General features: G+C 40.4%; 1 long non-coding RNA gene and 1 pseudogene across 1 annotated transcript in view; both read right to left on the bottom strand.

Annotated features, from left to right (window-relative positions):
* Nucleotides 1-4,855: 4,855 nt before the first annotated feature.
* Nucleotides 4,856-21,905, bottom strand: part of LOC115521982 — a 56,876-nt gene continuing 39,826 nt past the window's right edge. Inside the window, exon 2 of the long non-coding RNA XR_003971219.1 lies at nucleotides 4,856-5,017. This is a non-coding gene — a long non-coding RNA (uncharacterized LOC115521982). The remainder of the gene's footprint in view (nucleotides 5,018-21,905) is intronic.
* On the bottom strand, nucleotides 6,725-7,625 carry LOC115521981 (annotated as a pseudogene).

Below are 21,905 nucleotides of genomic sequence, written 5' to 3'. Positions count from 1 at the left end.
GCAATTAGGGAGACAATTCATTTAAGTTTGCCATAAACTATCATTTTCCAAGAGCCATCTTACTTCTTCTGGGGGCCAGGTGGTCAAATTAAATGGAGATACGGTAGAGTCCTCCATTTCTACAAAAGTTATAGCCTTAACTTTTGCCATCTCCCTATCTGGGGTTGTGATATTGGTTTTGGTTCTTAGATGGGACTGGGGGGATGAAGAAATATTTTCAGAGTCTTCTACTAGGGATTCCCCATTATGACAGCCCATACCCTAAAGGCCAAGGACCCAAAGTTGGAGTTATGCCAACTACAACATAGGTCAATCCCAACTACACATTTGGAGATCATGAAAATGACTGTTAGGCAGATCAGTAGATCCAGTAGGTTCACTGTAAGCAGGACCTTGGTCGAAACTCCACAAACCTCCATTCAGGAAAACCATGATGATACTTTGAGTATCTTAAGATCTATATTAACTGAGACCTTTGTTTCCCACAGTCTCCAAAATGTCTGTGATAACTAACTATAAGTGACTATTCAGTCAATGGGTTCTACACCTGAAAAACAATTCAGGTGCAGGATCATAGCAAGACATCAAAGCATATAATTGCCCTCAATTTAGTGTCCATCCATCTCTTTTTCTTCCAACCGTATAAGCTGAGTTGTACCCTTATTGGGTGCCCATCTACTTTGCCCCTAGGCATACTGTGTCCATTAACCATCTCTATTTTTCTGCACATCAGGCCCCCTTAGGTACCCTATGACTCTGCCACTCATTAAGAAAATTACATCCATCTTGCTTCTGGCAGTTAAGTGGCATTACCTACTCTGTATTGTTTTGGAGTCCTAACATCCCTATTGCTATTATTGAGCCTAATTCTGTAACTTTCCACTTTCCTAATTCTGTAATCTTTCCTAATGTTAACCCTGTCTTATCAAGGACTTTCCTCACTGAACATTTTAGTGATGCTGTTGCCCCTCCCGTGAGTGCATTACTTATGACCTTGGGAATGATGTGCCCATTAGTCCTTTCCAGGGTACATAATCATCTGGTGTCTTTTTAGCCTTACATATATATCCATTTAAGCATGCCCATTTCCCTGGGCATTTAATCCCTTTCTCCACTGTCTACCATAGCAATTTTGGCATTTCACCTTCATCTAGCATGAGCCACCTTTTTTCCATGTTTCTAGCATCCATACTAGTGGTGAGTTCACACTGTCTCCTCAGATCTTTGACAGGCTGTTAAATCTTATATTTTGGGAAGTGTCCACAAATCAGTAAACTCTCCTTTATCCAACTGTTCTGCCTGCGTGATGGAGTGGCCTCAGAATCCAGTTTCTGTAATACTCCCTCAGCTACTACCAATACATTATAATTAGGTCTTATAACTCCTTTAGGTAAGTCTCTTTCCTTCCTTATCAGGCCCAGCATGCCCCCCAACTATGTTATGTTGAAAGTTAACCCTAATGATATAGGCCTAATGACCAGAAAGAAAAATGGGGGCAGATCATGAGGAAGGCACATTCTGCATGCAGGGAAAGACATCTTAATGGTCCTCAAGAAGGAAAGAGTGCTGGCTTTTAATGGAGATGGGCGATCACTTCTGTGAACCAGGAGGATTCAAAGAAGTCAAGGGATCAAAAGCTTAAATAGCATCTACCCAAACGTCTCCAGCTTGAGTGTCAGTGTTCTATATTTTTGAACCATGGCCCTGATCTTGGCATAACAGAGTTGCTTTGATTCAGCAATTGGCCTTTTCCGATTATTGATATCAGATTAAAATAAAAAACCAAAAAGCCTCTGTGTCTATGTGTACAAGTACACATACAGGCACATACATGCCATTGGAGTACACAGGCATTTAAAGAAATTTCTGGAAGGAAACATTTTACCACGGTTAAATATATGGAAGAGAGTATAATGGGAAGTTGTGGAGAGAGGAACTTGAACTATTTACTATACATTCTTCTGTATTTTTTACAAATATTTGTACAATATTTTTAAAGTATTAGAAACATTAAAATGATCATTGCCATAAGAGGAGAGAAATGAAAGAAGTCTTTAGTAATGTTCTTTATTTTCCCGCAAGATGCTTGACCTCACTTGACCTCATCCCTTGGGGAGAGAAGGGATATGTGAAAGCCATTGTGCAATGAACCAGTCTCTTGCTCCTGGAGAAGTGAGGGGGAAAGGGCTTGTTATCTGCGGTCAGCCATATTCTTTTACTTCTCTTCAGAAGGGGCCGAAGAGCTTTGCAACTAAGACCCAGGAGCAATGGAAACTGCATCAGAAGCAGAGCAACCTGTGTGCCTGTTAAAGAAAATCATTCAATTGGGGGTGGTCTGCACATGATACCACAGAAGGAGTTGAATCTCTGCATTAACAACTTTTCTTGGGAACACCTGGCTGGCTCAGTCAGTAGAGCATATGACTCTTGATCTTGGGGTTGTGAGTTCATGCCCCACTTTGGGTGCAGAAAAAGAAAAAGAACAAGAGCAACTTTTCTCAGCTTTTTGGTAAGTTTGCAGGATGAATGTGCCAAATAACTTACATAAATAGAATAAAATTTCTGTCTGTTATAGCTTTTGGTTAGACAGATTTTCAATACATTTGAGAAATGTATTTAAGATGGTGTATTTGTTTCCTGCAGCTGCTGTAACAAATTATCACAAATTTGGTGTCTTCAAACAACAGAAATTTATTCTCTCACAGTTCTGCAGGCCAGAAATCCAAAATCAGTTTCACTAAGCAAAAATCAAATCATCAGCAGTGCCACACTCCCTCTGGAGGCTCTATAGGAGAATCCCTTCCTTGACTCTTCCAGTTTCTGGTGGCTGTCAGTATGTCTTGGCTTGCGGTCACATCACTCCGATTCTGCCTGTCTTCACATACCCCTCTTTTCTGGGTGTGGGTGTAAATTCCCTCTGCCTCTCTCTTATAAGGACATTGTAGCAAATTGGGCCCACCCATATAATCCTGGATAATCTCTCTATCTTAAGATCCTTGACTAAATCACGTTTGCAAAGACCCCCTTTTCCTGATAAGTTAACATTTACAGGTTCCAGGAATTAGGACTGGCATCTCTGAGGTCCATTATTCAGTCTACTACCAAGGGACTGATTTAAAACATGTAATACATATGAAATCAATTTGTGGGGCTCCATCTTTTCAAAGACAAATCTGCTTCTAGAATCCAATACTGAGAAACAATGGGAGTTTCAGGTATCTTCCAATCAGAAGAAAACTACCATATGAATTAACACACCATGGATAGAGAAAATAATTGGTAATTTCAAATTTGACTTTCCCACCCCTGACCTTCTGAATCAGAATCTTTCCATCTAATTCTTACCCTACCCAAAGGTATAAGAGTAGACACTGATATATAGTCTCCAGTTCAGAGTCAAACTTCTTCTCACATGGGAAACTCCACATAGCTAACTTCTGGGTAATAAGCAGGGATTTACTTATTTAACCATGTAGGATTCACCGGCCAGGAAGTCAAGCTGGAATACTAGTAAACATTTATTAAACATTTATTATATCCCCAGTACTGAGTGAATTACCTCACACATATTATCTTATTTAATTCTCAGAGCTAACTTTATTTTTTTGAGTTTATTTATTTATTTTGAGAGAGTGTATGTGTGTGCATGCAAGCAAGGGAGAGGCAGAGAAAGAGGGAAAGAAGGAGTCCCAAACAGGCTCTGCACTGTCAGCATGGAGCCCTACCCGGGGCTCGATCTCATGAACCATGAGATCATGACCTGATCCGAAATCAAGAGGTGGACACTTAACCAACTAAGCCACCCAGTCGCTCCTCAGAGCTACCTTTTGAGGTGGAGTGATTCATTAAGGCTCTTCGGTTGGATCCCGCATAACCAAAAACAGATTTATGAGTAGGCCTCTGGACTGGCTCGTGAATCAGAAGAGCTGCACAAACAGGGTTAGGAAAGACAGAAAGGACAACACTCTGAGGCACTCAGCTGCAGCTCTCGGTTCTCTTCTCTGTCTGTGGCCCTATCATCAGATGACTCTACCTACACTGCCTTCTACTTCTGTGGGTTTTCACTGACAATTTGAATTCCAAGCAGAGTTTAATTTGACTCCGCTGGAACAAAGGTAGTATTGTTGGCCCTCCCTCAGACAATGCCCACTATGGGCCAGAGGTACATGTTCAGTTATAGGGGGAAAAAGAGTGAGCAGGAGGAATGGATCAGACCAAAGTGATAATTGCTTCATAAATAATGTTACCCTCATTTTACAAATGGGAAAAAAAAAAATTGAGCCTCAGAGAATTTGCAGCTTAGTAGCAAGTCGTAAAGCCATAATTTGAACCCACTTCTGCCCAACCTGAAGCCTGGATTCTTAACCACTATTCCCATCTTGGTATCTGCTGAAGCCAGGAATCAAAGACAGATTCCAAAGCAGTTTCTGCATGAATTTCCAGCAAGAGTTGTGGTATTTCAGTCAATTTGGAGACCCAGGAAAGTAAATGTACAGTGAGAAATCTCTCTGTGACTATTTTGTGAGCAGGTATTGATTGCAGTGTTGGATAAAATGGACATTTAAAAAAATGTTTATTTTTGAGAGAGAGAGAGAGAGAGAGAACGCAAGCAGTGGGGGTGGGGGAGTGCAGAGAGAGACACAAACAACCCATAGATAGGAAGACAGAGGATCCGAATCAGGCTCTGCACTGAGAGAAGAGAGCCTGATGCACGGCTGGAACACCCAAGCCATGAGATCATGACCTGAGCTGAAGTCGGATGCTTAACTGACTGACCCACCCAGGCACGCCTAAAATGGACATGTTTTATAGCTTAAGTGTGGTTGCAAGAAGGTAAAACCCAACTGTAACAAGCTTAAACCAAACAGTATTTATTGACTCAAGGGAATGGGCAACCTAAGGGAGAAACAGCCTTCAGCAAATCTAGATGCAGTTCCATCAAGACTGGTCCCTCTCACTCTTCATCTTCACTGTTCTCCTTCCCTTTGTGTTCACTTCACTCCCAGGTAGACTCTATCTGTGTGAGAACAAAGATGGCCATTAGCATCACTAACAGTCAGCAACATCAAGGAAAAGAACTCTTTTTCTCCCTGCATCCATGGCAATCCTGAGAAAAGATTCTGATTGGCTCTTCATGGATCAGGTGCTAAGTGACAAGCAGACCAATCACTGTGTCCAGAGAAATGGTGTACACATTCTGACATGCTGTTCTAACTCCTGTGTCGATTCCTATGGTGGATTACATGGGACCACATGACTGACAGACTCACCAGAATCACACAGAGTGGGCTAAAATCATTTCCTAAAAAAAGAAAGAGAAAGACTGTTGCAAAAAAATGGGGGTGGAGAAGGAGAGCAGGTATAAAAAAATTGTAAACACATTATAGACAAACGATGGTACACACCTTTGGGCCCCACTTCACCTACTGAATCAGAATATTTCTGCATGATTCTTACACATGCTAAAGTTTGATCCATACTACAGTTTGTAAAATGAAAGGAATTCCAGGAAAGACATTGAGGAAAAATAAGATTATGAGGTGAAAGAAGTAAATCAGAGCTAGAATGAAGAGTAGGTAATAGATGGATGAAATAAAGGAGAGAAAGGGAGAAATAGAAAAGCAAAAACAAGCAATAGCACAAACAGCATTTGGACAAACATTTGGCATGTTCTCAGGAGTCAGTCAACTTTACCTTCGTATATCCTAGGGGCTGTTGTATAGAAATCACTTCAGCACAGTGCTGGAAAGAGCCGGGCTTAGGAAGGAGAAAGGCTTGGGTGTGAATTCTCATTTTGCCACTAATCAGCTTTATGAATTTAGGCAGATGACTCATCCTCTCTGGTATCAGTCTTCTGATCTATAAACTGGGGATAATGATATCTTGCTCACAATATTCTCCTGAGGCTCCAGAGACTGTAATGCATGCAAAAATAGTTGTTCTTGTCTTAGATGCCTCCCAGTTCTCTTAACCCTTGCTGCAGAATTAAGACCCAAGAGGTAGGGAAAATTTAGGAAGAGAAAGGCTTGTGCTTAATATGAAGAGCTTTCTAGCAACTTGAGTCACCCTACAACCTAATTAGCTGTGACCTCATTGATAAGGACTGAATGTGTTTCCCCCCACCCCAGATTCATATGTGGAAACCTCAAACCCCAATGTGACTGTATTTGCAGAGAGAGCCTTTATTGAAGCAATTAAGCTTAAATGAGGTTATAAGGGTGGAGCCCTGATCCAATAGGATTAGTGTCCTTATAAGAAGAGGCATCAGAGAGCTTGTTGCCCTTTCTCTGTGGAAGGGACACAGCAAAGAGGCAGCCATTTGCAAGTCAGAAAGAGAGCTCTCACCAGGAACTGATCCCTGCTAGAACCTTGATCTTGGACTTCCCAGTTCCCAGACCTGTGAGAAAACAAACTTCTGTTAAGCCACCAGCCGACAGTGTTTTATTATCACAGCCTGAGCAGACTAAGATCCTCTCTTCACTGGAATTAAAACAAGCTGACAGTCACCTTTCAGAGATACAGAGGGACTTTCCATAGGAGGACAGTAGAATAAGAACAAACTATCTCTAAGTCTATCCCAGGACCTCTCAACCTTGGCTACATATTAGAATGACCTAGGAACTTTTTATTTTTATTTTCCAAGATTAAATAATTATTTAAAAAAGAATGCCACTCATGGGAGGGAAATCAATGTTGTCTCCCATAATTCTCTGCATCTGGGACTATAGAAATATCACTGTCCCTGCCCCACAGCTTCAAATTAACATTCTCAAGTCACGACAATAACTCTTCCCAAAGGGGACCTTCTGGAAAGACAAGCTATTTCATCAGCTCATATTTCCCTCTTTTTGTAGCATGTACTAGCTACCTATCCAAGAAATATACACTGGGGAGTAAGGAGGGGATCCAAGAAAGCCCCCAGTTGTTGACAGCCACAAGATTAGAGACAAGCACAAAGGAGTAGCTCAACATACTGGTAAAAAGTCCTATGACAGCTTGGGAATAACTTCATTTCGTTCATGGTAGAAACCCCACTGTCTAGTGCATAGGTAACAGAGCAGTGAGTTATAAAGCCACAAGGAAATGATGTCACCTAGGAGTTGAGGAATAAAACCCAGAAAAAATCCTAGGATGCCCTCTTCACAATAGAAGGTTACTATGGAGTCACAAATTCCACAGTACTTGGATTCTCTGCCAATGAATTGTACCATAGATCTCAGAGTTGGTCATGTGTAAGGGATTTATGATGATGGTAGCAGCAGAACGAACCGTCATCTCTCCTGAGTTGTATCATTCACAACTTGGTCAAAGGAAGGTGTGACTTCTTTCTGTTCATTTCCAGGGCCTAAATCCTGTAAAACTTTACCATAGACCACAGTTCCAAGGACTCCTGAACACAGTCTTAGAGTCTGTGAACAACTCATGCTTCCCATCTATGCTCCCAATGTGCTGAACATGATAAAACAGACAGGAAACTGACATACTTGCTGCCCCCAAATATTTCGTTCTATTGTTGGAAGAAGAGTCTTATATCCCACCTGGAGGAGCACCTTCAAGTGCATGAGAGACTGGGACAGGATAGTGAGGCAGGAGCCCAGGAGCACTTGACAGACCATATTTGCCATGATGGCACCTGGAGATGGACAGACATATGGAACACAAGCAACGAGTTTATCCCAGTCTGACATTGGAACTTTTTAAATATACTATGTGAAAGAAAGAAAGAAAGAAGAAAGAAAAGAAAGAAAAGAAAAAAAGAAGAATAAGAGAGAACAAGAAAAGAAGAAAGGGAAAGAGGAAAGAAGAGGAAAAAGGGAAAGGAAATAAAGAAAGAGAAGAAATACAAAGGAAGAAGAAAGAATAAGATAAGAGGAAGAAAGAAAGAAAGAAAGAAAGACCACCAAGAAACGAAACAAAGAAAGAAAGAAAGACAAAGAAAAGAAATACAAAGAGAAGGAAGGAAGGAAGGAAGGAAGGAAGGAAGGAAGGAAGGAAGGTACTGATGCCCAAATTCTCCCTCCTAGACCAATTAAATCAGGCTTTCTGGGTGTGTGCATTCTAAAATAGTGTTCCAGGTTACTTTAATGCACAGCCACGGCAAGATTGAGAATCGATACCTTAAGAGATCTGAGACTCTTTCCAGCTCAGAGTTAGTATTAATTTATTGAGACTTACATCTGGTGACCTAAGAAAGGAGTATGTGTCATGAACCCCACTTTGCCAGTACGAAAGAGAGAAAAGAAAGAATTGTGAAGTTAGTTCCCCAAGTCATTAAACAAACAGATAATGAAATTGTAATATCTTATCTTTCCATGTATGACCTTTGGAATTCCTAAACTATATTTAACAGTGTAGTAGACATTTGTCATTTTTGCTAGCCAGCATCCTTCCCCTTGTATTGGAAGTAGCTTGTCTTTGGGCCGACTACTCCTTACAATTCTATGGAGTCTTAATAGGACAGTTGATTACAAGGTGCCCCATCACAAATTAATCCACCAGACTCTTTCTTCAGGGAGAATGACAGAGGGACTCTAGGTAGGTGGAGCTGTACTATTCCCATGTCACAACTAAGGAAAGAGAATGTATTCCTCAGTGAGACCCTATAGCTCCTTCTTTCCCTTTCTTCCCAACACATGGCTCTCAGCATTTCCTTTAATTCTGTGAGCTATTGAGTATGCTTCCACTAACTTCCTTTTTCCACGTAGATGATTCAGAGCTTCTTCCAGTAGCTTGCAGGACTGGTTCAAAATAGGTATCTGGAAGTAAGCACTGCAAGCAACAGAAATCTCAGCCATGGAAATAGCAGATGTAGGTAGGTACAAGGCAGTGGAAATCCTCCAATTCGGTTGAAAAAGTTGAAGCCAGTTCTTTTCTTGAAATTTCCAATTTTCACATGCATGAGTAAATTTCTTGTTTTGCTCAATCTAGTTCTGATTAAACAAGCTATGTATGCAAAATGCAAGGAGTCACAACAGCAAGGTGTTCCCCTCTTTGTGGTTATTTGGGACATCAGTAGGTTGGGGCTGCCATTGGGTGGGCCTTATAGCACTTTTTTTTAACCCATTAGAGTAGTCTTAATGCACATCAACACCTGGCTGAAACCAAGCCTTTTGCTGTTATAGGCCTCCAAACAACAAATGGGAATTGGACATTTAGGCCCAGAGTGTAGTACCCAACCAAACTCCCCATCTAAGATTGTTGTAATAGAAAGAACCTATAGAAAGCAAAAAGGCAGAGACAGCAAGTGGACATGATAATAATGATGATGACCACCATTTGTTAAGCTCTTACTATGAGCCACTGATCTGTGATGTCATTTAATCCTAGAAGAGTGATACTATTATGTTTTGTTTTGTTTTATTTTGTTTCTAAGGTTGAACTGCAGATGCACAGAATTGAATTGATTCAGTCAGTCATTCTTTCCCGTTACTGGCATGATATAATCATCTGTCTAGACATGACCCCTATTTTTTCTTATCTTCTTTATCCCTCATTCCTGAGTATATCGAATATATGTTGTTCCAATCTATTCTCCATAGACTTACAGATCCACAAAAATATGTAGTGTAGTGTCTGCTTTTAAAATATATATAAATGGATCATACTGCATGTCTAACTCTGCAATTTGCTTTTTTTATTCAGCATTATGTTTCTGAGACCCATCCATGTTGATATATATAGAGAGAGCTAGTTCATCTGTTTAAACTGCTCCATGGTATACTATCATATGGATATACTATAGCTTATCTATATATTTCCCCCTGATAGAATCTATGTATAGATAGATATCTATGTATTTCTCCCTGTTGTTAATTCTTTCCTATTACAAAAAACGCTTCAATGAGTAATCTTGTATATGTCCCTCAATGCATTGGGCAAGAGTCTCTCTAAGATTTACCTAGAAGGAGAATGGTGGGGCTTTAGGCTTCATGCATTTTCAGTTTTAGTAAATCCTGCCAAATTACAGAGTAGTTTTGCTAATTTACACTCCCATCAACAGTATAGGAGAGTTCTTAGGATAGATACTATTATTATCTCCATTTTGCAGATGAGGAAACACACAAAATGTCCAAAGTTAAACACTATCTATCTGAACCACATCTATCTAACTCCAGGTCTACACAACACAATGTCACTACACAATATGCACTAATTAACACCTGGAAATACATTCAGCTGCAAGTGACAGAATCTCCTAACTGTGGCTTAAGTAGCATGAGTATTTATCATCTCACTTAACAAAAACAGTAGAAGGAGGTGGTTCCAGAGCAGCTAAGCAGCCCAGCTATGTCATCGGCAACATGGACACTTTTTGTTTTTAATTTCGCTATCCTCTACTGTTGAGTTATCACCCCCATTTCATTTTGTCTCAGCCTTAGGATGCCTGACATTGCTCTGACACCATGTCTAAGTTCATAACAGTAAAGGGGGGTTGGGGATGCGCAGTGGCACCATGCATGAAGTTCTTCTTGTTCTTTTTTTATAATAAAGGAAAGAAAAATGCCTTCCATGAATTCCCCACTCACTACACCCTTTGCCATTTTTTCTCATTGGTCAGAGCCTACAACTGGTCCAATCTTCGGGCAGAGTGGCATGAGATTATGTCTGGTTTAGATCAACCACAACTCAGCCACAGGGACTACAGATTTATCTTTTTAATACCAAGCCATCTCCATGTCTCAAATCTGTTCTGTCAGCAAAGAAGAAAGACATTGGCTGTTGGATAGCAACTTGGTTTTCTTTCATCTTTGACATTTTCTTCTCAATTTTTTTTACTGGCTTCTCCTCCTCACTCAGTTGTTAAATACTTGCTTCACCTTGGGACTCTTCTCTTCCCAAAATAGTTAAGAGAGGACTAACAGATGGCCAGCAGGTCAAAATTGAGTTTGTGACCCCTGCTGTATACCCTCTCCCTATGCTGACAGCATCCATTTTCATGGTTTCATATACCATCTACATATTGATAACTCCTAAATTTGTATCCCCAGTTTCTTCTTCTTTCTTGAGTTTCATATTCATATGTAACATAGCCTCTTTAGAGATTCCTCAGACTTATCAAACTCAACATGTCCAAAACTGAGCTTTTCACCTGCCACCCAGACTTGCTCTTTCTTTTCTGGTACAGTCCATCTCCAAAAATACAATTCCCTTCCACTAGAGTTACCCAAGTCAGAGAACTGTTTCACTTCCCACACAATAGCTCTCAAGTTTGTTTGCTTTTTTTCACCTGTACTGCAAACACCTTAATCTAAAACTGCTACTAGAGAGGCGCCTGGGCGGCTCAGTTTGTTGAGCATCTGGCTCTTGGTACAGGCTCAGGTCATGATCTTACTGGCATGAGAAGAGACCCACATCCAGCTCTGCACTGACAGCACGGAGCCTGCTTGGTATTCTCTCTCTCTCTCTCTCTCTCTGCCCCTCCTCCACTCTTGAGAGCTCTATACCTCTCTCAAAATAAATAAATAAACTTTAAAATAATAAAACTGCTAGTAGAAACTTTGTGGTATATCTCCAGACCAGCACCTGTGCACCTGGGTTATAAATGCAAATCTTAGGCCCCACCCCAGATCACTCCTGGATCAGAATCTGCATTGTAACAGGATTCCCAGGCAATTCATTAAAATTTGAGAACTTTTCATGTTGACTTTTGCTATAGCTTATTAACTGGTTTCCCTGGATCAGTGTCTTGCCCCTAAAACTCTTTCTTGACACTACAAACCTCATAAGTCACTTCCCTTATTAAATCCTGTAACTAACCCCCCCCCCCAAGATCCCCCTCCTCACTGTTGCCTTGGAGACAGAAGGCAAAAGCCTACAGAATAGATACCTAATAGAAGTTCCCCTCCTGACCAATCTCCCGCTGCATTCTGGCTTGCCCTCTGGGCTCTAGCCACGTTAGTCTTCCAATTTCTCTGCCCAGCCATCTTTTTCCCAAGTCAGGGACTTTTTGCCTGCGATACCCAGCATGATCCCAACTTTCTCTGGCACATAGCTAACTCCCACTCACTTCCTCAAAGAAGTCCCCCTCTCTTACAGGCCTTGTGAGGTCAGCCACTCTCATGTTAACCTCTCTTTTTGCACACTGTGCTCCTTCAGATATTTATCACAGTTGTAGTTTAAAAAAAAATGGTGTGCATGTTTTATTGTTTAATGTCAGGCCTTCCCCATTGAATGGAAGCTCTAAGACAACTGCATCAGCTCTAGTGTTGTCACATCCTTCTGGCACCTAGAACAGTGCTTGACACATGTTCCGTACTCAATGAGTAGTTGTTGACTCAATGAATATGAATGAATAACAGTCCCCAGGGAGTTGTCCTGGCCCGCGGTGGCCCTGCTTTCTTAGTTCAACTGGAATTAAGAATCTGCAAAAGACTGAGGAGGGCCAAGGAAGCATAATTTGACCACCAGCAAGCTAACTGGGGATGAAAACGTCCAATTCTGACAGATGTACCCCGTGCACGTGCTGAAAGAAAAACAGAAGCAGCCGCCTGAGAGTGATGGTAAACATTTTGTTCCCCAGCCAGTGCCCTCCTCAATACACTCCCAAACTGACCTTTAGAAGGACTTTTGTATAGTGGGAGGTCTCTTTTAACCTCCAATGAATAAGAGTGTGAAGTGGTGTTTGCTTTTTTCCCTTTGTTCTCTGGCTGAGAAAAGTCTGGAGGCGGTAGAGTGAGGCTTAGCAATACAATTGCCTTCCCTTTCAAATGCTAAAGAGGGTTTTTGCTACTGGTTTAGTATAATCTGAGAGTTGTAGAGGTCTGGAAGGGATCCACTCCCCTTCCTTTTGGCATCTCATTTCCTGCAGGCTAGGGGCAACTTGGCAATTAATAGAAAAAACAAGGCTGCAAAAATATAGTCAACATTGTCCTCCAAGTGTCTCTGCATGGTGAACAGCAGAGAGCTAGATGCTTCTCTCAGGAGAAGTACAGGATGTATAAATTCCCACAGTTCTGAGGTGGGCCAGAGATTGTGCGGTTTGCGGCTTTCTCTTCAACTGGGAGGGAGCTGGAATCAGAGGGCGACTCGTTCAAGATAGCTGTTAGCACTGCCTTTTGACTCCCCTACAGCATGGATCTGTGTTTTGAGGGACCATAATGTTTAAACAGTTTGGAGGGCTCTTTTAAAGAAAGAGAACATAAAACTATGAATAAAAACAGATTCAGGGCTTTGGAAAGAACTGAGGGTCTTCATTAGCTTAATGATACATCCATCTCTGACCCCGTGAGTGTACAGGAAAAGCTGAGGCTTTGAAAGTCTTGGGCAAGTTATTCACTCCCTAGAGCCTTAATTGGGTAACCAAAAAAATAAGACCCTCTAGACCTCCTTCTTAGAAGTGGTTTAAGGAGAAGATGCATGAAACAAAAGTACCTGTTATTTGATAGGACGTGCTCAATAAAAATGTCATTTTGGAGACCTCCTCTTTAGGGACTTATAGATCCATTCGAGTCACCTTCTTTCCTTAGGTTTACTGAAGTTTTTGCAGGTGTTGCTATAATCTATCTGGAATAGATATGATTACTTGCAGACTTAATCGAAGTTCCCATACTGGTAGCTGAAATCAACACATTTTTTTGGACATTCCAAGGATCCCTAATAAATTTAATTTGTATTACTTTTTAAAAAGCTAGTCCACGGCTATTTGGTTTGGTTTTCAGTTTAATTTGATGTGTTGTTTAACGTGTGTGTGTGTGTGCACATGCCCAGGCTGAGAATCATATTGTTTACCATCCCTAACATTGATCATACTTCACCAGTTCTTTCTACGTGTATAATCCTAAAGGCATCTGAGTCTATAATAAATCAGGATCAGCAGTAAACCTGTGGAGGAATGGAACAGGAAGAAGGAAAATAAAAAGGCGATGAGAAAATCATAGCTAGCAAGTAGGTCAATAGTATTGGGGTTAGTGGGGGAGCCTCTGGCCTTGTACTTCCTTCTTCAACTCCCAGCTCTGCCACTTACCAGTTTTCACCTATAGCTACATTCATTTGAACCTTTTAAATCTCACTTTGCTCATCTATAAAACTGGGATATTTATAGGAGTTTCCTAAGAGGTTTGCTATGAGGATTAAAATGAGAAAATCCTCTCAATGTGCTAAGAACGGTAACTGGAACAGGGCAAACCCTCCATAAATGTTAGTTATTATTAAGAGCAATTCCTGCGTAGCCTGTAGTGAGCGTTACGTATGTCATGTCTTGTTCACAATACTGGGGGATTAAATGGCCCTCCCCAAATGGGGAACTATCGGAATTTAGACAAGAGTCCAGTTTTAATGAGTCTCTGTTTAGTGTTCTTCACCAAATCAAAGATCCATGGATTTGTAAGATGAATGCCTATTTCTAAGTAGTAAGATGTGGGAAAAAGTGTTTCTCAGAAATGAAATATAGTAGCGCTTTTTCCTCTGTGTTACCTCTTGCATCTCTTCTACCAATTTCCCTTCACTAGAACTGTTAAAAGATAAACATAGGCATATGTAAAAGTTTTAAGAGTTTATTTGGGCAAAAATAAACTCAAATCAAGCAGCATCCAAACTAGCAGACCGAATAGGGCTCCACGGAGCTGTACAAAATGATAGAATGTTAACAATCTCATGGTTCATGAGTTCGAGCCTTGCATTGGGCTCTGAGCTGATAGTGCAGACCTGCTTGGGATTCTCTCTCTCTCTCTCTCTCTCTCTCTCTCTCAAAATAAAAATAAACTTAAAAAATGATAGACTTTTATAGGCGGAAGGGAGCAGCTCTTTTTTTACTAGGCAAAAAAGTGGGTTGGTTATCGCAAGTTTACTTTCCTTTAGGGGATGGGGCTCTATCAGGCAGAATACCCTAACTGGTGCTGATCAGGCGATTCCTGATTGAAGGGTTTAAGAATCCACTTCTGGGAGAGCAGAAACTATGGTTAAGTCTCAGATTGGTGTTGTGGAGTTTAGCATAAGTGACTCTTCCTTGGGCCCACTGTGTTGTTTTGTCTTATTTTGTTTTGTTTTGTTTTACCAGCATATTGTTCAGTAGTGAATGTGCCCATTGCCAGAAATATTTATGTATAAAGTTAGGTTATATATAGAAACATCAGTGTGGAGTCCTGTAGAATTTTCATCATACCCTCCATTGTCATCACTTCAAGATGTAATCCAGATACTTGGTAGATTAAGTTTGGAAGGCCACTCTTTTCCTATCTAAAGAAAACTACTAGGCAACTACATGGTGATGTTCAAAATCATATCCTAATTCAGGTTTTGATCTGACGTACACTGTAGAACACTTTAGCTGAGGCTGAGAAGACTCAGATGTGGAAATCCCACTGTAGGGAACAGTGCGATGTAGTAAAGAAACATGTTTTTTGGTATGGAGGACTCAAGTCACAACTTCTTCAGCACAAGTAGCCTTGAGACTTTGCGTGAATAACATTGCCTATAAAATGGCACCAATAATCCTACCCTGCCTATTTCTACCATCAGAGTAAGGGTCAGAATGTAACAAATGTGAAATGTTATACGTGTGGGTGTCCTGTAGAAATGTAACTTTTTAAATGTAATTTTTAATTGCTATAGGTTGTTATTTTTAGAGGAAATGAGATGGTGGAAGTTGGACAAGTCATATGTAGAAAAAAATATATATATATAATTATGTATGTATTCTGAAAAGTTTATAAGGGTATAGACCAACTTGCTTACATGATGAGGCTTTCATATTTACTTCTTTATTTATGGATTGTTTGGATTCATTTTACAACAAGCATGTATTTTTATAATATTTTTATTTCAATAAATTCCTCTAAAAACAACAAAGAAACCCTGTGCTAAAAAGAAGTTCTTTCAAAAGCTGTAATTTGATCAAATTGAATCCATTTTAACACATTTTATTCCAGTCCCCCACCCCAGTAAGTTATTAGATGATGTGAAAACAGCTCCAACTAACACACTTCTCTTTAAATTCTACGGCCTAATATTTGGTTGTTGGTTTTGGTTAGATACCCTCACATAAGAATAGAATACCTCTTTTGGAAGAAAAATGATGAATTTTCACAATTTCTAATCCAAAGGGACCCAACTGAGCAGAGGATTGGCAGTTTCCTCAAATCACAAGTATGATGTCTCAGAAATTGTTAGTTTCCATAACACGTTAAAGACAAAAAAGTTACTTTTTTGGAAAACTAAAATGTGTAATTTTACCTCGGTGGCCAGTCTTTGTCTGGCTCTTTTGCTACTCAGAATTCCTCCTCTCATCTTAGAAACTAGTAACGTGTTTTATGTGTGTGTGTGTGTGTGTGTGTGTGTGTGTGTGTTTTAATGCAGCTTAATTTGTAATAGCCAAAAACTGGAAACAATTAACATGTCCATCAATAGGTGAATGGATTAACATGAATGTATGGTCACACAATGAAATACAACTCCACCATAAAAATGGGTGAACTATTTACAAACACTATGGCATGCATAAATCTTAAAATAATATGCTGAGTGAGAGAAGTCAGATGAAAACAAGAGTACATACGTACCATATGATTCCATTTATATAAAATTCTAGAAATACAAGCTAATCTACAATAACTAAAGCAGATTCAGTGGTCACCTGGAACCAAGTGGAGGGTGAAGAGGGATGAGAGGGAGGGAATCACAAAGGGCATGAATAAATTTTTGAGGGTGACAGCCACATTTCTTCTTTTTCTTTTTTTCCCTCATAACTATTCTCTTTATAGATAAGCTTACCATTGGTGGCAAATTTTTATAGAGTGGAAAGCTTTCACTATATATTGTCTATATTTAAAGCTTGTTTATCTTTCTGAAGAAAGAAGTTCTAAGACTAATAGGTACTGGAGCTAACAAATTTAAGAAATTAGATAAACTGCTAGTTTATTAAATTTGTTTAACCTGATAGTTATAGCTTGTTAAGTTAAAGTTATATATTTTGTTTGAGAGTGATTGGTAGTGATAAAAGTTATCGAAAACAATGACTCATGTGATATTTGGGCTTTAAAATGATACCATACTCCAAAAAATATCAACTTTCATCTTTTAGGAATTGGTCAAATGTAAATACATGTTTTTCATTATATGTTTGTCTCTCTGGTTTATTTCTCACAATACTTTTTGAAAACGATCACCATAACAAGGTTTATTTCACAGAGGGACTTATGCAGTGAAACATAGCCAACAAGCACTACTCATACACATAAGACAACTCAGTTACCAGTGCCTGTTCACATACCTTTTCTCTGTCATCCCATCTGAATGCCACACTCTCCAGCCTCAAGAAAACTGTCATTTTCATAACCAATTCCCAGATTACCAGGTCTGTCAAACTTCAGCACTCCTACCCCATCCATCACTCCCCATCCTCACCATATATACACACACTTCATTATAAATTCTTACATGCATCAAGCAACCTTAAGGAATTTAAAATCCATCATTCTAATATCAAATAGCTCTTTAAAAACTATGGTAAGCACAGAGAAACACAGAGGGCTTGTTGTAATGCAGATTTTCATGCCTACTCAGACCTTTTAATTTTATAGTTCTGGGTAAGGAATCAGCATTTTTATCTTGAATCTTTGACATTTTAATTATTACATGTCATGGTGTGGACATCCTTGGGTTTATCTTGTTTGGAGCTCTCTGTGCTTCCTGAACCTGGATGTCTACTTCCATCCCCAGATTATGGAATTTTTCAAGTATTATTTCTTCAAATAATTTTTCTGTCCCCTTGCCCTCTTCTCTTTTTGGGATCCCCTACAATGCAAGTGTTTGTTCACTGCTGTTGTCTAAGACATCCCTTAACCTATCCTTACTTTTTTTTTTTTAATTCTTTTTTCTTTTTGCTGTTCAGCCTGGGTGCTTTCCATTACCCTATCTTCCAGATTGGCTGGTCTGTTCTTCTGCATCCTCTAATCTGCTATTGATTACCTCTAATGTATTTTTTCATTTCAGTTATTGTATCCTTCAACTCTAATTGGTTCTTTCTTGTATTTTCTCTTTGTTGAAGTTCTCACTGACTTCACCCACTTTTCTCTCTAGTCTGAAGAGCACCTTCATGACCATTACTTTGAACTCTTTATCAGGTAGATTGCTTATCACTGTTTCATTTAGTTCTTTTTCTGAGCTTTTGTCTTGTTCTTTTATTTGGAACATATTCCTCTGTCTCCTCATCTTGCTTGACTTTCTGTGTTTGTTTCTATGAATGGGACAGCTGCTGCTCCTAAAATTGAAGAAATGATTCTGTGTATGGTTGTACCCTATGTAAACTATGTGTGCCTGTTGACTTTGTCTGGCTGCCTGGAGCTGTGGCTGGCATGGGCAGGGGGTCCTGGGACACTCTGTGCTGGGGCTGCCCTGGTGGGATGGCTGGAGCTGAAGTGGGCACAGGCCAGGGCTGTCTGTATTGAGGGCACCCTGGGATGACAGCTGACGCTGAAATGGATGCAAGCTCAGGTATTTCAGGGTGCCCCATGCAGGGGAGACCTGGCAGGGCAGCTGAAGCTGAGGCATGTGTAAGCCAGATGCTCCATGCAGGGGCACCTTAGTGGAAAGAGTCTGGAGTTAAGGTGGGGTGTGGACCAGGAATCCTGAAGCACTCTGTGCAGGGGGTGCTGTGGCAAGACAGATAGAGCTGAGGCAGGTGCGGGCCTTGGGGTCCTGAGGTGCTCTGTTCTGCAGGTGCTCTAGCCAGTCATCTGGAGCTGAAGTGGTGTCGGCCTGAAGTGTTCGGGGTATTTTGCATGCATGTCATCTTGGTGAGATGGCTAGAGCTATAGTGAGAGCTGGCCAGGGGTGTCCCAGTAAGCTGGGGCTGCCTTGGTGGGACAGCTGGGACTGATGTGAGCTAGGGACCTGGGTCCCACTGAGATGGTAGACTGGCTATGATATCCAGAATCCTGTTCCCATCTCAAAGTGGAAGGGGAATGTAAACCATGCCACCTGCAAGCCTGTCTGACCCAGAGAGAGTTCCAGCAGCTCCCTCACCATTTGGCAGGGCTCTAATGTTAGTTCTTCTGTGTTCTAGTTATTCTTTTAGACTACACCTTTTTTTTCCCTGTGCCGTAGGGCATTTGGGTTTGGTGTGGGCTAGGGGCCTGGGGCCCTGCTGAGGTGGCAGGCCAGCTATGGTGCCTGGTACTCTGCTCCTGTCTGCACAATCAAGGTAGAGGGCAAATGTAAACTCTGGCACTCATCAGTTCCTCTGACCTGGAAAGAGTTCCAGCAACTCTCCTGCTGTTTGGCAGGTTTCTAGAGATGGCTCCTCTATATTCTAGTTGCCCTTTTAAACCATGGCTTTTTTTTCTGTGCCCCAGCGCAGATGAATACAAGAAGAAGAATGTCCCTGTATGTCCCTTCTTTACTGTAGTTCACCATGTGGGCAGACGGGGTTTCCCTTTGTTACCCTGCTTCCATCTCTCTTGCCATTCTCTATTTGGTTTGTTTTGTTTTTGTTTTTTTTTGTTTTTTTTTCTGTCTATTTTTTCTTCAGGAGGAATTGCTTTATAAATAGGTGTAGACTTGGTGTGTCCACAGAGGAAGTGAGTTCAGGGTCTTCCTATGTTGACATTTTGGACTGGAACTCTGATAACATGTTTATAGTCTAACCTCAGGCCAACCTTTTCCCTAACAGAATCTTCTATCCCTTTATTCCCCACACATCTGGTATCATCTCTTTGCGTGTAAATTCCAAATATTTTTCTCTAGCTTCAACCACTCTTTTCATTTCTGAAAGGCTTTTTAATTATCAACTCAATTTGGGTTCATTGCTGATCTCTCAACTCAAACATACTCAAAGCCAAATTAATCTTTTTCTTTTGTTCTTTTCCTTCCCCTCCTTTCCCTTCTCTTCCCTTCCCTTCCCTCCCCTCCCCTCCTCTATCCTTTCTTCTTTCTTTCTTTCTTTCTTTCTTTCTTTCTCTTTCTTTCTTCCCTTTTGTCAAGGGAGACACGATAATTCTCTCCAGGTAACTGGGCCTGGCCAAGACTATCATTTTATCTTGAACTTATCCCTTCTCTATGTCCATCTTCCCCACAATCCTTTGCTTAGACTTTTATTACCTATTTTGCTTCTTCCCACATCTACTTCCACCTCCCTGGTTCAGGCTCTTGCTTTCAAAGAAAACAACATGAGTGAAGAGAACAAGCAATGAGAAGCCCTCATAATGGGGCTAGCACAGGACTCAGAAATTGAAAGATATTTTCCTTGAGTAGAGAATTTTCTTCCAAAGTAATGGAACATCATCAATAAAGGCAACCCAGGCATACAAATGCCTGGCATCATTAAATAAAGGCAGGGAAGCTTGTGTGGCTTTTTCAGGTTGGGTATGTATAGACATACTCAATGATTAGACTGGACAAGTATGTTTATTCTGGAAGACTTTGAATTTCATTCAGTAGCCAGTGGAAAAATACAGACTTATGTGGCACAAAAACTTGTTATAAAATTGTGTGATAGTTAAGAGAACATACCATGCAAGCATTAACTATGGCACTAGGAATTGATATACAACATATTTTGCTCCTAGAATTGGTTGTTTTAGTGGCTAGTTGCTTGTGGGAGTGGAAAGGATGGGAGAGGAAGGTGCCAGAGATGACTCTGAGTTTGGTAGCCTGGGTGTTTAAAAGCATGATTAACCTGAGGAAAAACACAAATTGAGTTTCGTGTTTGTGAATGACAGTGGAGTTCAGTCTTAGGCATGCAGAGTGTGATGTGTCAGTGGGATATACAGGTGGAGGTTTCCAGGACATACTATTACCTCTGTGAGGATGATCTAGAAAATCTATTCCTAGCTCACCATTGGATATATGGTTTTTATTTATATATTCCATCAGCACAAAGACAACCTGTCTGGCCCTAAACCCATCATGACTGCCTTACCTCAAACATCTTGACCTTCCCACTGCCCCAGTTGGTTAATGACATTTTTATTTCCAAACCCCTTGTCTACTATCTATGGGTTGTTTTTAATTCCTCTCTTTCCTTTGATGCTCTCATATTTACTTAGGCATCAAATCTTATTGATTTTTCTTTTACAGTGTCTCTCACGTCTGCATATCTTCTGCCTCTTTTAACTTTACTGCCCTAATCCTGGTCATTTTTTATAGCTTAATAACCACCTTCTAACAAGACTCTTCCTCCAGTCGGTCTGCTAAGAACCCATTCCGTCTACCACAATAAGATCACTCTTGCTAAAACATAAGTTGATCTTGTCACTCCCTTTCTCACAAACTTTCATTGACTTTCTGTCACCAATAAGAGGAAGTTCAAATTCCTTAATATTATAAAATTCATAATATACCTACTCTAGCATTCTCTCCAGCCAAACTGATCTATTCTGCATCTGACAACCTACTTTTCTCTCTCCCAGCCTTGTTTCATTGCCTGAAATATTATTGGAAGTTTGTGAAGGGTGAAAGATGTTTATAGAAATATTTTGAGATGGAAGAAGAAAAGATCTTAGTATCCTGGCAAAGTCTCAAATGGGACCCTACTGAATATACCTAGCTAACCTGCCATGCTAGTGGGCTCCAATCACAGACCTAACATCTAGAGAAGGGAAGAAAAAGAAGAGGAAATGAGGGAAAGAAGGGGAGATAAAAGAAAGAGATGCATAGGAGTTAGCCAGGAATGACACAAATATCAGAGCTAAATAACAGTCTTTATAAACCTAAGAGTGATTATTCTCTTGTCTTTAAGCTTCTCAAGGGCAGAAACCAGATCTTGACTCTCTCTGTCTCCCAGCACCCAGCACAAAGGCTGGCATATAGATACTGCCTCAGTAAGCATTTCTGAAATGAATTGTCAGCAATTGACTGGTCTTCAACTAAAAGATCTCAGTTCCCTCACTATTCCCTCAGGTTGTATTTTGTAATTGTAAAAATTTCCTTTACTTTTGTATGCCTTTTCCAATAAGTCCAGAACAATATTG

The sequence above is a fragment of the Lynx canadensis genome, chromosome C1 (genome assembly GCF_007474595.2).
Source record: "Lynx canadensis isolate LIC74 chromosome C1, mLynCan4.pri.v2, whole genome shotgun sequence".
NCBI lineage: Eukaryota > Metazoa > Chordata > Mammalia > Carnivora > Felidae > Lynx > Lynx canadensis.
Note: the sequence above shows the minus strand (reverse complement) of the source record. Positions and strands in the feature narration are given on the sequence as shown.